We start from the raw sequence: 17,180 nt of genomic DNA, 5'->3' as shown, positions 1-17,180 counted from the left end.
AAGAAGGAAGGGTAACAATCACAGGACCAGAACATCATCTGCACTTGCAACTTGTATGCTATCTGGATTTAACATTGTTCTCAAGACTGACAAGTGTGGAAGAAGGAAAAAACTGCAAGGAAGATTTTTTTCTGGACTTCTTGTTTCTGTAAAAGTGAATCAGACTAATTCGGGCTATCCATGGAAAGTGAACGAAATTTTAATTCAGCACGGTTGACAGTGGTAATATGGGTTAAAATATTTTTAGTCCCACCCTTTCCAGGCTATCCTGAGCAAAAATATAGATATTCATCAAAGGAAAACAAGCATCCTTTTTTCCATGCTAAGTGTAGTATGATCCACACTGTGATCAACTCCAACCTGGAAATCAATGTCCTCACTGTGGAAGGACATGTGGATCCAGAATTGGCCTCCACAGTCACCTCCGGACTCATTGTTAAAACCGTGTTTATGGAAGGCAATCTTACTCGGCTACGAGTGATCGCCAAAGAAGAAGAAAGAAGAAAGAAGGACAAGCAGATATGGTGATCTGAGCCATGTGTCAGAATCAGAGATGTCATGAGAAATTGGAAAAAAGCAACAGCAGATGCCCCTCTTTGACTTCTTGCAAGTAGGTTTGTGTCTTCAAGCACCTGCCTCCACTACCACCATTCCCTTCACCTGCGCACTCCAGGGCCTGTAGACTTTCCCTGGGGCAGTTTAGTTTGGAGAAAAGAAGGAACATGATAGAGGTATACAGAATTATGCATGGTCTGTAGAAAGAAACTATAGAAAAGTTTTTCTCCCTCACTAAGAATACTAGAACTTTGGGAAAGCCAATGAAACCGAACATTGGAAGATTCAAGACAAACAAAAGCTAGACAATGGAATACACATCAAAAGTAGTGACTGCCACCAATGTGGATGGCTTTAAAAGAGGATTGGACAAACTCATGAAGTTATCAGTGGCTACTAGACACCATGACGGCTATGTTCTGGCTCTGCTGTCAAAGGCAGTATTCCTCTGAATACCAGCGGCTGGGAATCACAGGTGGGGAGAGTGCTGTTGCGTTTAGGATATGGGGTTCCTGGCTTCTTCTTGTGCTCTTGGAAGAAAGTAGAAGTGGCTATTTACGCAATTCACATTCATTTCTCACCAGGGAATACGGGATATGTGTTCCCAGTCCCTTCCCCATGCAGGAATGGGTGGTGCAAGCATCCATCACCCTGCTGTTTCTGTCTTTCCTTCTCCTTTAAAAAATAAATCATTTTTATTGATTTTCCAATAAAAAACATCCAATTAAATATCCAATCATAATACTCCAATTAGAAAAATAAAGATCTCAAATAAAAAAGATCAAATTATAGTCCAAATTGTATTTATTAATTGTCTTTCCTTCTCCTGCCCTGAGAAAGTCTGTAAGCTCATGTGGAGCACACACAAACACTTTCTGAGGTGAACACAGGGTTGTGTGAGCATCCCTGGTCAGAATTCTGATTGCATAAATTTTCTGTAGAAGAAGGACTGGGAGAATGGTGTGTGTGGTTCAATTTTGAATGCACCATGAGCAGATGTTCATTGCCCCAGTTCGGGAAGGCTGTGATTGAGAGTGAAGAAAGTGAAACTGTGTAGGAGCTGGAGGCTCTTCCTGTTCCTGGCTGGCAGCCAGGCCTTGATCTGAGTAGGCGTTTACTCACACTCCCTCTTTCCCAAACCTAGTATGATGCTTTGACAATGTCACCCTTGTTCCTTGGTGGGAGGGCCACCATTTTGTGGTTCACCTCAGCTGGCAAAAGGTTTTGGGCCATCCTTGATTCCCGTGACTCTGGAGGTAATGAAGAAGGGATCTAGAACCTAGCTGACTAGTGGTAAAAACATCTGGTCCTGGGGTGGCAATGTCTGGTTCCTCTGACAGCTCCCTCTGGACCTCCAAGGAGATCCCAGGTTCCAGGTATGGGTGGGGCTGAAGCCTGACAGCAGTAGGTGCTCAGCTGTTCCTCCACCTGCATTTATTCTTCTGAGATTTCAGCCATTGCCTGCTCTCTCACCATGGGAGTTACTTCTGATCTTGGAGCAACACTGAGAGAAAAATGTCTAGGAAGAAGTGAGATGGGGAACCATCTTGCACCTGCATTTTGATTTCTCTACACTCCTGTCCCGCTACATTTCGGGGTGTGGGGAGATCATACTGCCATAACTTCTAGTTCCCAAACTACTTTTTTTTAAATAGCCCATGCCATCTCTCTGTTATAGGAAACTGCCAGTAACCTGATGCTGACAAATAGATCTGTTGTTAATGCTCTCAAAATTCACAAACCCCTTTCATGAGGCCCACTGGCATATCTCTGCTAGGGGCTGCTAGACTCACTGATACCTCCTCTCTCATCGTCTCTGCTGAACCTTCTTAGAATGACCTTTGAATGGTGTAAAGCAGAACCAGTGAGAGGTGTGGCCTGGGGCATGTTCCAAAGGCCAGATAAGAGTACATTTTTGTAAACTTTACACTGACTTTTCCATTCCAATAGCATTGATTGTTTCCCTTGTAATTAAATGTGACTATTGAAATGTCTTTGTATAGCCAGTTTCAGCCATATCTTTACATCCCATCTCCTATGCCCAGGAATACAAACAACAACATTTATTTGCAATAACTATCAGTGTCCTTGTTATATTTCTGTATTTATTAATTTTTATCCCTCTCTTCATCCGATGAACTGAGGATACGGCTCTTTACCCCATTTTGTCCTTACGACAACATTGTGGGGTCTATTAGTTTGAGATTTAATGTCCAGACCAAGACCACCCAATATACTTCCTCTCTTTGTCGCTGAGTGGGGATATTTAAGTTTTATACAAATGTGTTGCAAGTGAAGGTGATTTAACTACATTATTGCTTTCTTTAAAAGCTGGATGTATTTTGTCTTTCCTGCACCTTTAACAGAGGCAGCTGTCTTGTTCACACCAAGGAATGGCTACTCATGCTCATATTCTGTGGGTGATATGCAACTAAATTCTACTCAGAGTAGACCACTGAAATGAATGAAATGACTAAGTTAGGTCCATTAACTGGAGATACTCTGAATAAAACTTAGTTGAATACCCTTGTTTTGTGCTTTTTATTTACTATTCAAGCTGGCATGACATTCTCTGTGTGTGTTTGCACATAGTTGACTGCATTGCTGAGGTTAGATTTGCTGGAGTCCTTCCCTCTGGATAGGGCAAAACTGCTTGGCCTAATTATGGCAGATTATTAAATTAATTTGATAATTGGACAGCATAATTAAAAGAACTCCCCACCAGCAAAAAGCAAGGAATAGCTCCTTTGTCTTAAAGTTCACCCTCGGAACAATTCGTTGCAGTTTCAAAGGGTGCCAGAGAGGATTTTTAAAAGAGAGGAAAGAAAATCATTACTCAGAGTAGTGTATTATTCTCTCGTCAGCTGTCAGCTTTCAACACTTATTTTGACAATGGTTGTTTTTGACAGAATTTGTAAGATGCTTTTCCTCACCCTGGGCCTGAGATATGATGAATGTGCCATACAGGTGACCTTTACCCAAGGCCACATGTTAATATTCAGAATGGTCCTTTTGTTACTTTCGAACAATGCCTGTCTTTTTCCTTTCTTTCTTTCCTTCTTTCTTTTTTCAAAAAAAGCTTGATTTGCCAATATGACCCTCTGTTAGAATGCTGGACCATTCCAGATTGGTCACCAGGAAGCATCAAGTGCCTTTGACTGAAATGACATGGAAGATGTATGGTCGAAGTGCTGTATGCAGCACCACTGCTGTGACATGAAGAAAACCACTTTGACCCAACTAGAAGTGTACTCAAACAATGTCGCACCAACCAAAGACAACATATTGGGAAGAAAAATGCTTGTGAACAGTTTGTGCTGGAAGATGTATTGGCCAGACTGCCATAGGGCAATCTTTGAACTATTGAAATCTTTAGAAATATTGTTTAGTACTTGAACAATACTTACAAACCTAATTAATCAAGCATAGATGCTCCTGCTCTCTCTTTACACAGTGTATTATTTGACTTCAAGAATAGCACTCTCAGATGTATTTTGAAAGGCTTTACTGTTTAGGCAAACTACTACTTCTAACAAGCAGTTGAGATTGCAGCTCCATCTGTGCAAGGTAATCAGATAAGTGTACAAAGTAATCAGATAAGTGACATAATTATTAACAATGATATTGCATTTTACTGTTGGTTCACTACTATAGATCTATGTTAGCATTAAGTGCAAATAAGCTAATATTTTCAGCTTGAGCCAATCCTATCTATCAAGTATTATAGTGCTTCTAAGGTATGCTCCACAGCTTCTGGTGGTTATAATGTGAATTATATATGCGGTGGCATTAATAAATATTGTTTAAAAACTATCTGAATATAACAGTTCAACTATGACAGCATTTTGCACCTATTTGCTTCCACATAAATGTGCATAGGATCACCATTAAGTGGATTTCGCAAAATTCATAGGGAAAATGTTCTTATTTATTCCAGGAGCTAATATAATTGTTTCGTTAATGCACTGGAGCCAGATATACACCACAATCTTTATTCCCTGAACAGTGCTGCTGGAAAGGGTTAGCATAAGGCGGAGGTGTCCCTCTGCTGGGCTCTGCCAGTGGAGGCGACTCCTCTGCAGACGTCCCTGTGTCACCTGATGGTGACAGGCTCTTGAGAAGCTTCTGGGGCACTGTTTTGGTTGGCAGTAGACAGCACAGGGTGCTGAAATGGATCAGTACACAAGTGGAAGTGGATCAGAGTCAGCATGGTCCCACCAGATACAAAGCTGCTGCATTTCCCTGGGAGAAGTCCAGCTTTGACCTGGCACAACAACAACAAAAAAGAAAAATCTGCCCACTTTCTTTCCTGGTCGTCATGCGTATCAGGGATTTGGATTGTACTGCACTCCTCCCCAGTCCCATTTAGGATTTCTGTGCTGCCTTGAGCTGGTACAACACAAAAGAAGGGGGGAGGGGAAATCTTACCACCACTTTTCACCCTGGGCAGCATGAATGGCAGAACTTTGGATATGGCAGTAGCTCTGCCATTCCACTCCACCCTGCTGCTTCAAGTTCCCCATAGGATTGCTCTGCTTGCCATGCTTAGAGTAGACCTACTGAAGTTGGTCATAGTCTAGAGTTGCCATATTTCAAACAGGGAAAATCCAGACAGAAAAATTGTTGGTTTTTTGGCCAAAGTCCGGATTTTCCAGGATATTTTAGCGATTTCCTCTTGGACACTGCTTCCGACTGCAATATTCTGGATATGTCTGATAAATTCTGGATGTATGGCATCCATCTCATAGTCCTATTTATTTCACTGGATGTACTGTAAGCATGACTAAGTCTCAATCCTAGCCAAAATTTGAGATTAAGACACAATACTTTTAGTACACATCTTTATGAAAGTCCACAACATTTATTGATTTATTTATGGTATTTTGCATTGCCTTTTAGGACATAGTCAAAACACAATACTGTGCATTAAGACACATTAATAATCAAATCATAATACAGAAAATTATAAAACAGCAGCTGAGAGTTGTAGGTAGGCCTCAATCATATTGTGCAAATTTCCATTAAAATTATGTAGCCTTCCAGATCAAAAAGGCTTTCAAAGCTTTTTCTTTTCTTCTGCTTTCTTGTAGGATATGTTTTACTTGGATCTAGAGTGCAGCAAAGGACTAAACAGATTTCTTTCGAATAAACAGATTTCTTTCTTTAGGTCTGATTTTGTATGTTCATTCAAGTTTGGAACTATATATTGGAGACTTAAAAGTCCAGATGCAACAGGTAGGGCTTAGCAAAGCATCAGGTGTTCTTCTAATTTTGCTCCTGTTTATTTGTGTTCTGCAGCCAATTTTAGAAGAGGACAGGTGCAGCCAGTGAGAACCAATCTGCTTGCGCATTGTGAATATAATGTGTGAATATGATGTTCCAAAAATGCCACCACCAAGTTCTGTCTCCAGTGGGGAAGAGATGGTTGGAATGGGAGCAATGGCATTTCCTCACCTACCTATCAACCTGGAGACCACCTGTGTACACATTAAGGAGAAAGCAGAAGACACTGAAACTGCTATAGAGTAAACACAGAAAGAAATGTAGAATGTCTCGATTCAGCCAGGATACAAAGCAGTGCAACTTCATTATTTTCAGAGGCTGAAGCCATTCAGAAAATTTTCGTAAGCCATCCTCAACTGTAATTAGCCAATCACCTTTGAGAGGGAAACAGATTGTTGTAAGAATATTAAACGACTAAACAACAACAACAACAAGCCTTTTCCCCAGATCGGGGTGCAAGGCAGCTTGCAGATAGAACGGAAACAGCTAAAATACAAAACCATTGATTGGTCAGGTATGTAACTTATATTGTGTTCTTATGCCTCAGTCAAGGAAGCCACATGAATTTTGGTACAACATAGACACACAGCTTACTGTCCACCCTACAGGTACACATACTGGCACACAAATCCGCACCTGCTGGTGGGGTGGCATTACTTTCCCAGTTTCCCATTGTGGAAGTCGCTGCCAATAACCGAGATGGGGAGTCAAGGTGGCAAGGAGATTGGCATGGTGCAGGTGTAGTGGCAGAGTCAAGCTGACACTCCTAATGCTGTGCTGAAACTGTACTGACCTCCCCACTGCTTTACCCCTTTCAGTTACTGACAGCGACCTCTGTTTTGGTAAGCCAGGTAAACAGTGTCATCCCACTGTGCTCCATTGGTCACTATCGATGCAGATAACAGCATTCATCACTGACTAGGGGGCTAATCTATCCCCTTATAGCAAGAGCCAGAGGCAGATAATCACAAAAGGTTGCACTACCAAGCATAAAGTGTGTAGGCTAAAATGCCATATAAGGTGAGCTGCTTTTATATGGGTTATTAATACATACAAATTTAGAACACTAGATAGCCATTGCCAGTCAGTGTAGGCAGTATTCAGCTAGATGGACCAATGATCTGACTGCATATGACAGTTTACTATGTTCCTAAATTCTAGTTCAGCTTCAGACTCGGAGCAGAATTTTTGTCCAAGGAACCCACTTTAAGGGGTTTTCTATGAGCCAGGAGGATGCAGCCTCAACCTAAACATTTAAGGCTGAAGGTCCACTAACAATTGCCAGCTCTTAATTTTGTCACACACAACTCCCTAACCACATCATTTCCTTTGCAGCATTTTTAAACAGACTTGTGTGCGTAAAAATCCCACATGTTCCCTTGTTTTTCGTATGTGTATGTTCTTTCAGATATAGAAGTGCATGCGCAGAGTACATTATCTCTAGGGTTGTTGTTTTTTTTAAGCTTCTCTAGTGCTTTCCTCAGTCATGAGCAGTGCTTTTTTTCTGGGCGGGGTACGCATACCCCTAAACATTTTGTGAATCTACGTTTGGCCTCGGTATTTCAATATGAGTAGGAAAACGAGAGTACCACTAAACATGTTTTTAGAACAAAAGTACTGGTCACGAGGAATGACTCTTTTTCCGACTTGGGCTCATCTCCCATGCCTGCAAGAGTTTCTTCAAGAGCCAAGCCTGAAGCAAACTTCCTACCAACCCTTCTCTAAAGACTTTCTCTGGGAAGGAAGGTGCTTCTCCAGCGGTCTTCCAAACCACGATCCGGACAGCTTCAGTTACCATGGCACTGCAGACATTCTCCATGCTTCGCCATATTCTATGAAAAAATGCTCGGGGCAAACCCCCGTCTTTCGTGGAAATTTGGCATGACCGTCTCCTTCACTCCTGGCCTGTCCTTCGGCCGATCTCGGCACAAAGAGGTTAATAAATGTTTACTTCGCCCCCCTCCCCTTGCCCCCCTCCCCCCAATGTTTCCATATGGCTTGTTCACAGGCTTGTGCTTGTTTGTGTCTGAATGCCCACTTGCATTGACTGGTGTGAGGGAATTGTTCCACTCATGCTGGCCATCCTCAAATCAATGCCGGCCTCTAACAAGAGAAAGTGCCTCAGATGTAGTGGTTTCCACAGGACCATTGTTGGGCTTTTGTTAAGCATTTTTGAACCTAATAAATAATGTCAAAAGTCTCTTTCCTAGCCAAAAATGTTCCTTTTGAAAACTCTTCTAGTACTATTTTTGTTCAGTGATGGCTTCCAGTGTTGCAAAGAATTTGCACTTTACAATGGTAATTTGATGTATCGCGTGCCATGTTGCAATATGGATTATTTTTTTTTAAATGCTGAAGTGTTGTCACTAGATGGAAATCCCTATTTCTTTAACATGTTCTCAAATTGAGAGGTCCTTTCAGGGTGTAACTGTTTCAAATAGGATTAAATATCATAATCAAGAGCTAAAGTGAAGAAATAGATTTTTTTTAAAAAAATGACTTTAATTAGAGTGTGATGGTGGTGGTTGTAAGATTTAAACTTGGGCATTATACATTGAGAAAATTTGATGGCAGTTTATTGTGAAACAAATCCTAGCTAACTGGACAAGGATATTTCTATATCTCTATATCTATATCTATAACCTATATATTATCTATATCTATCACAAGTCATTGCATATTTTATATTTCCACTGTTTTTAATAGTTACCGACTTAAATTCATTTCTAAGGAAGTCAGATCAATAATTTGGGTTTAAAGCCCAGCAAGCAGGATCCCTGTTACATTGACAAATGATTGTATGTTAAAATTCCTAATACTAAGTGAACATGCAGAAGTTCCCTATTCAGTCCCCTGGCATATCCACATAGGACTGTGATAGTATTGCGCCTGAAATGCTGGGGAGTTGTGCTAGTCATTGTGTTCAGTTCTGAGCTACGTGGACCAGTGATCTGACTCTGCGTAAGGCAGCTTCCCATATTCCTATATGTTCTGAGGCCTACTAGCTCCCATGAGCTCATCTGAGCTTTCTCAGGCCTTGCAGCACATGGCATTCTATAAATAATGCACCAAGCAACCATCCTTGATTTGTTTCTCTGGGTGTATTAGCATTTTCAGATAACAAGGCAAACTGGAAAACATTGCGGGCACAATCCATCTTAAATTAAGGACTTTTAAATTCCTGCAATTTCAATAGGAGGGATTTAAGCACCTGCTCAGTTCACCCCCTTGAAATTAGTGGGACTTAAGAGTGGTTTCTCACTGGCTGGACTGGACTCCAGATAACTTCAGCATTATGGGTTGAGGTCACTTGATGCTTAAGTCTTTAGCTACTTTCCAAACCATCATTTCACTCTCAGAAAATTAGCATGTGCCTGTTTGGTACTGAAGATAGGGAAATGAATGCCTTTTATGGCCACCTCAGAAAAAAAAGAGCTTTCTAATGTGCTGTGTGCTGTGGCACTGGACCACTCTCTATGTTATCAGCAAAAAACACACAAACTAAAGCAAACATTAAGTTCCTGAATGGAGCAGATAATTTAGCACTAGGTGAGACATTATCCATGATTTGTAAGTGTCTAGGCACTGAAATTAATTCACCTGGACATAATGTCATAAATATTTTTGGACAATTTGGCATTTTCTTACGCTCATTTCTATACCTTCTTTATGTTGAAAATAAAAGAAAATAATTCACAGCTCCACAGCAGCATGGTGTATAGATCAATAGCATGATGAAAATTGCACTTCACTAAAAGTACTACTCATAGTGAAAAAATGACAGATCAGTCACTGGGAATTGACAAGGTAAAGAGTGCAAAAATGCACATAGTATAGCTTGAGGAAAGAGAAATTTCTGTTTCTGACACAACCCCCCACAACCCCCCCCCCAAAGCTCTTGAACATCAACCTCGGTTTTCCATCTGCAATATGGGTGTAATATTACTGACTTCCCTTATCTTGTGAGGTTTGTTGAGATTATGTGTGTGGTGTAAAGTGCTTTGGGCAACCAAAAAACATTACAAAAAACTCATATATATATATATATATATATATATATATATATATATGTTAGTGCATAGATGGTATACTTTGTTACGATATAGAAGCAATGCAGCTGCAAACTGCTAGCTTGAAAGAAAAACATAATGGGAATGTTGGGACTGCCCTTGGGAAACAGAGGGACAGTCAATTCACAGTGCGTAGCACCGGAATTACCTCAGAGTGTAATATGAGCTCTTCCGTTTATTCCTGTCCAGGAAGTGCAGGAAGTTTTTGCCACTAGACTGCTGGAGTTTGAAGAGAGCAGACATGTTTTTTGTAACGCTGCAAAGACAGAAATAAAGGCATGTAAATACGTTTCTGTCTATCTCTTTCCCCTGCCAGGGGGCAGGAAAGAGGGGGGTTGTTCTTCTCACGTTTGAGAAGAATCGCCTATCGAGACCTAGCCTGGATCTTGCTGGGGAATGCAGCCAGGGAGGTCAACAGGGAATCATGCCGGGTCAGTGGCGTAGCGTGGGTTGTCAGCACCCGGGGCAAGGCAAGTAATTTGCACTCCCTAACCCATGGATTTGCACCCCCTAACCCGTGGATTTGCGCTTCCTAACTCTAACCCCCAGATGTTGCGCCCGGTGCGGCCGGCCCCCCTGCACCCCCCACGCTATGCCACTGTGCTGGGTGCCTGGGAGAGTTGCCAGTTTCTCCTGATAAAGGCTTGATTTCCGACATACTTAAGAGGCTATGAGGCAACATGGGGTCAAGGCTGTGTATGTAAGATGCATTGGATATTTAAAATAGGCATTAGTGCAAAACATTTTTGAAGCAAAGTATCACAATATAGTGCAGAAACTTTTGAATTGGCCAGAATTCTTCATCAAGCTAGCTAGATAATAAATAGAGCAAAGGGGACAGGATACAGTGCAAACTCTACAGCTTTGATATCAGCCAAAATAATCCCTCCCCCCAAAAAACAATTGCTCAATTTACCATCTAGCTTTCTGAAGCTTTCTGGAGAACTTGCAAGCAATTCTGTGATATTTTGGTTGTTCTAACAAAGGCATTGCCCTTAAATGGATTTTGGAATTTTCTCAAGGGCCAGCACAGCTACTTTTACTTTTTGGATATTTAAGTTGTCATGAACTAACCAAAGGTACATAGAAATACATACAAGGATGAGGAGTACTGATAATGATCCCAGATGAAAATAGATGTCCATTCCATTATATTTGTATCTTACAAAAGGGATTTGAAATAGTAATAAAAAATTGTTCAGTAGCACCTTAAGAGACCAACTAAATTTGTTCTGGGTATAAGCTTTTGTGTGCATGCACACTTCTTCAGATAGGGATTTGGGCATGTTTATTCCACCCTTTGTCCAAGGAACTGAGGAAAGCAGGCCCTTAACTGAGTTGTCCTCACAGCAACCCTTTGTGTTAATTTCAATTCATGGAGAATGAAACATCCAAAAGCTGCCTCAATGTGTGAGGATTTGAATTCACACCTGTCCAGTCAGTTCTAGTCCAACATACGTTCAATCTACCTCACTATACTGACTCCCTGGATGGTGGATGCCACTTACAATTATCCACTTATATATTTGTAGATCTTACCTTGCATTTTTTTTTAAAAAAAGCAATCAAAATGTTAATGTCATTGTGGTTAAAATATCTGTAACTGTGTTTTCTTTTCTGCTGATGATCACCTTACATTAGGGCTCAGTCCACTGGGGCATTCTCCTGTGTAACCCCTATGAAATGAATGAGAGCTGAGCAAGACTACAGTATATTATCTACTCAGCAGATCACCTTTGTTGTTCTCAGTACTGAGCAGAGATAAAATTAATGGGGTTCTCCAAAGAAGTCACCAAAATAGTTTGCCTGATTGCACAGAAATGTTTGTTTTTTATTTTTAAAAATGCTTTGTTGACATCAAACCCTTTCTAAACTTAGCATATTGATTCGAAGTGAGTTCATTGCTACAGACAGGAAATCCTTTAGAGTGAACTAGCATTTATAAACAGGCATGGTGCATTTTCATTGTTCGTCATAGATCTTAAAAGAACCAGACCATTGCAACACCAACATGCAATTTTTTTAAAAAAAGGAGTGAAAAAGTTAAGGCCACCTTGGGCCAAATTCTGAAAGTGTATCTCCTTTTTTGAATGGATGATGACCCTATTTCTCCTGCACTGCAAATGCCTACCGTTTAGTGCAATCACATCTAGACCGAAAACACCTCATCAATCTATCTACAGTGGGGGTTGTAATGGTGGCCTTAATTTATTCCTTGTGACTAAATCAGTATGGTGTGTTGATCTTCCCCTTCCCACACTGGCCTTTGCTTAAAAGATGCATCCTTTTAGAAGGATTTTGTGTGTGTGGCTTTAACAATGTTCCGTTCAAATTTCCTTGGATGGGGCCAACAATTGCTTGTTGACCCATTTTAACCCCTTTTGAGCATCATCTTCAAAGTGTAACTGTCCTTGACAATGAAAGAGACCTTCCTATTGTCTGGTCCTTCCAGGCACTCTTTAGCATTGAGTCAAATGGCTTTCAGATGGAAGAGTTGGCTGCAGGAAGGAGACAAAGTGGTCTGTTGTTTCTGCGTGACTTTGGTCGAGTTTCCCTTTCCACCACCCCCTCCCCTTTTGGAATGGCACATTTCTATAGAAGATGACAGACGTTTTGACAGGTGCAATATGCTTTGAACTGTTGTGTCAGATAATTCTTTTGTCTTGTTTTTTCCCAGCAGAGTGGTACATCTCCTTAGGATGCTGATATGCATATTGTTTGCTTTTCATTTAGTGTGGTGAAGCCTTCCACACCCCTCCCCTTGTTTCTCACTTTCTCCCTTTTTTGCAAGCATGTAGCTAACCCAGATGGGAAGGCGGACAGAAATGCCAGCACCCTCCTTTCTAACCCTTTCATTGTGATTGCTACTAAAAACAATCCAAACTCTAATAAAGAAATGGTTGTGAGTACTTGCTGAGATACATTTCCTTCATTGCCAATTAATGATCTTGTTCCATGAGATAAAGTCTAATACTGGCTTTTCTACCCTGGCTGTAAAAAAAGCTCTCCCTATTTTTTTTACAAAGTATTTATGTTAGCCCAGCAGATTTGAACCACAGGGGCAAGTCTAGCATAGGTTTCCTACAGACGTGTAGCACAGATGATTGTTAGACTTTAGGGTTGTAAAGCTGCCTTAAATATTCCAAGGTGCTCCTTTCCTCAAAAGATGGCATATTTAATCATTTTTCAGAATGAATATGACACATTCTTCCTTACATAAACCTCATGCACAACAAGCTGAGAGTAGATAATCTCATAGGTAACCTTGCAATATAAGCAATGTATGCTCAGTTCTAAAGCACAGAACTCAAATGAACCATAAGTAAGGTGGTCATGTGTCCTTTGACTGTCCTTCAAACTAGAGGGGTGTCCTCCATTTGAGACCTGTCCAGTTCAAAGATAAGGAACCATGAGCTGGGGGAACAGGATTTCTCAGCACCTGGTCAGCAGACAGAACAGTACACAGGTTACCTGGGGTCTTTCCCACTCTGGTGAGATGTACTGTATTTCTATTTAAACTATGACAATCATTTCTAAATTTGTGTCCATATATATAAATTAAAATAGGCAAATTTGTGCCCTCTTAATGACGCAGATCCTCTTTTTTGGCAATGCGTGACTAGCCATCCGAACCATAAGTCAAGAGGAAAATCAGGGGTGTATATGTTACAGTGAAATTTGATAAATGCAGGAAGCGTGTAGACTGGGCCCAAAATGTGGTGGTCTTCAGGACAGACTTATAGCCCAATTCTATGTCCATTTAATCAGAAGAGTCCCATTGTGTTCAACAACAGGTGGGATTGCAGAGCACTGATAGGACTGCAGAGTTAATTATTATCCCCAACGATCTTGAACTAGCCAATAACTTAACTAGACAGAGATTGTGTAATGTACTATAGTGACTGGAACATAAATCAGGAATTCCCAAACTATATATTTACTTAGCCATGATCTGACTAGTTGGGTCACTCATCCCCCCCCCCAGTTTAAACCCTCCTTCTCATCTGTTTTAGAGGGACTGCAATGTCCCACCTTACAGGGATTACAGAGACAAATCTCTATTATTATTTGTTAATGCCAATTTAAAATGATATGTCCTATAGAGAAGCAGCAGCTTCATATCTGGAGTAATAGTATTTCAGAACCCAGCTAGCAGTGCATATAAGAATATCACCAGTTTTAAGGGACCTGATTTAAGCAGATACATGCTGTATATGATCTGGTTCTTGTTTTCCTTCTTTTCTTAAAACCTTCTAAAGAAGGTTGCACCTGGACAGAGTCATATACAATAATCCAAGGGATTGCTTGAGGGCAATCAAATAGTTGCAATTCCTTGAGGGGAACCAATGCCCCTTTCACAAGTTTTGAAAGATGCATGGCAAATATGTTTTATTATAAGGTTATCAACTGCTGGATTTGCTCCCCTGTGGGCTTTTTTTATTCTATCCCCACCCCCAAGCGTCCCCCTTTTGTTGTGCAGTTGTTGACCATATCAGCCAAGATTTTTCACAGCCTGCTGATGCTTCATAAAATTTCCACTGTAACAATTCACTGGCTGGATGAACTTCATGGTTGTCAGCTATTCTCCCAAGCCAAGCCTTATAGGCTTCACGGTTGTCAGTGGAGATAGAACTCCATACCTACTCCAAAAGCTCTGAGCCTACTGTTAAGATTGGCATCGTGCTAATGGCAGCATGGGCTAGCAATCTAAATGAGAGGGTGGCTAAACATAGGAGGTGGTGATGACTTTGCTCATGCCATGGTTAATTTTCTGAGCATGGCCTGTAGGGTTAGGCTCCTCAGGGGCCAGGGAAGTATAACAAGGGGAAGAACTGCTGTGTAGAAAATGATCAACCTTGCTTAGGAATCTGTGTGGATTTTTTTTTTAACCCTCTGAAAAGATAGAAGAGCAGCAGTTAAGATTATGGTATAAAGGAAGCTGTCAGTATTGTCTACACTGAGTGGCAGCAGCTCTCCAGGATTTTGGGCAGGGATCTCTCCAACCCTACCTGGAGATGCTGGGGATTGGATCTGGGACCAACTGCATGCAAGGCAGCTGCTGAGCTACAGCTATTCCCGGTGTTTGTTAATTAGATCTGGTACCCTACCATTCTGCTTTCAAAAGCCTCCAAGGTGGTTCATGGTGATGAGAAGCAGTCTTCTGAATAGCTTTGCACAAGGGATTCTGCATATTTTGGGACACTAGCAACTACTAAACCCAAACTTGTTAACAACAGCTTTTGTGGGCCAGTAGATAACAAAATACATAAAGACACCTTTTGCTTTTAATGAAAGATTCATAAATTTGCATGCTGATTTCCTCTGTGTGCTTTGATTTTCTCATGTATGTCAGATGGTGTTAGATCACAAACATATAATCCTGGTATAGCGATAGCCAATAACTTGGCCGAAGAACTGCCTTGCATAATTTGGAGAAGGGCAAAATTTTTAAGGATGGCAATTTTTGTTTGCTTAATGTTTCAGAAAGCGTGAATTAGGTAGGTTTGTTTTTAAATGGGAACTAAATTAAATTTCACCCCTAATCAAGACTAAATTCGTTGAATTTAGTTTCATTGAAATCAGTGGGACAAGTTAGTCTTTAATGAAAAAATGGTTGGAGGTTATTTTCTAGAACTTGGAGATGCCTGATCGTCAATAGCATACTAGGTTTCATCAGCAAAATAGTTCAAATTAAAATCTTGCATTTTCCCAATTTGATTTATTAGCTGTGGGGGTTTTTTGGGGTGCGGGGTGGGAAAAGAATAAAAAAATGAATGTAAAAATGTCTCTGATCACTTCATTGCCCATTTCAGAATCCTCCAAGAACCCAATATCATAATATGTTATATTATTAGGTAAAATTCATGCAATGGCAAAAGAACCCACATACTGCCCTCTGCACCACTTAAAAACCCCACTTAACACCCTTTCTGTGGGGATTAAGTGGGTCTTGGCCTGACACTGAATGCTTTTGACAGGCCTCCCATACTTAGATTTTTTTAAAGATCACAAATACTCTCCACTAATTTTCTATATATTGTTCCTATGGGTGACATAATAGTTAGGAAATGAGAGGGAGATAAATAATTGCCCCATGATTAGTGTTCAAATAGCCATCTTCTTTTTGAGCTGGAGGTTTCAGCATGAAGGTCAAGAACAGAATGGAATTCATTGCTTGGTGCCGGGATGATCTTCAGCAGCCCCTATTTATGGAAGCAGGTCTCCGAAAGGGGGTTAACTATGAAATTAGATCTTTATTCAGGACCATTTGCAGTGCTAGCTTCCCTTGCTTGCATTCTGAATGTGGCTGCAACAAAGACACTTAAGAGTTGTATAACAGTGAAAGCAAGCTATTTCTGTTTTCAACTGCCTTTACCTATGACATGTCCAGGAGAGCAATAGTGTTCTGGATCATAGTGACCACTTATCAAATAGGGCAACCTTGCAAGTATCCTGCTTTATGAGAGCCAGTGTGGTGTAGTGGTTAAGAGCGGTAGTCTCGTAATCTGGGGAACCGGGTTCGCATCTCCACTCCTCCACATGCAGCTGCTGGGTGACCTTGGGCTAGTCACACTTCTCTGAAGTCTCTCAGCCCCACTCACCTCACAGAGTGTTTGTTGTGGGGGAGGAAGGGAAAGGAGAATGTTAGCCGCTTTGAGACTCCTTTGGGTAGTGATAAAGCGGGATATCAAATCCAAACTCTTTTTCTTCTTTATGAAACCTGTGGATGTAGGGCTGTATAATGATGATGATGATGATGATGTTTCACCTGAACTGGGTACCTTGGTTGTGTGCTCAAACCACAGAAACCAGCAGCCTGGCTCTCCTGCCTTAGTTATCACTTGTGTTACCTTAGTTGTGTTTTTCTACACTCAGACACCCTCAATATGTGCTCCAGTTTACACTCATTTAAATGGAAGAGAGAATGTTTCGTTTTCTGGTGCAAGCATTGACCTCTGTGGAAGGCAGGCAAAGGGAATGAAGTAGGAGAGCAGAGATCTGGTGTTGCTTCAGCAACCTTGGACTGAGCTATACGTAGCACTTAAGATCTGTCCCTATTGCAAGTGCTGCCTTCACTGAAAAGTGCCACAGCCAGCTCCTGCAGTCTTTTACTGTGATGGAGTGGGAGAGACTCTGGCTGTACTGAGGCTTCTTCGATGGAGTCCTCTGAGTGAGAGGATGGCAATGCAACATCCTTGGGTCAGAGGGGAACTGGCACCACTTATATTGTAGAAGTGCTTCTGGTGCTGGACCTACATGCAGTTCCCCTTC

General features: G+C 41.2%; 1 long non-coding RNA gene across 2 annotated transcripts in view; it reads left to right on the top strand.

The window, feature by feature from the left end:
* Window positions 1–17,180, top strand: part of LOC307225331 — a 146,740-nt gene that overhangs the window by 53,365 nt on the left and 76,195 nt on the right. For both annotated transcript variants that reach the window (XR_013842896.1, XR_013842897.1), the window contains exon 2: window positions 5,854–6,352. This is a non-coding gene — a long non-coding RNA (uncharacterized lncRNA). The remainder of the gene's footprint in view (window positions 1–5,853; window positions 6,353–17,180) is intronic.

The sequence above is a fragment of the Podarcis cretensis genome, assembly GCF_951804945.1.
Source record: "Podarcis cretensis genome assembly, chromosome: 10".
NCBI classification, from domain to species: domain Eukaryota; kingdom Metazoa; phylum Chordata; class Lepidosauria; order Squamata; family Lacertidae; genus Podarcis; species Podarcis cretensis.
This window is presented reverse-complemented; position numbering and strand designations above follow the sequence as displayed.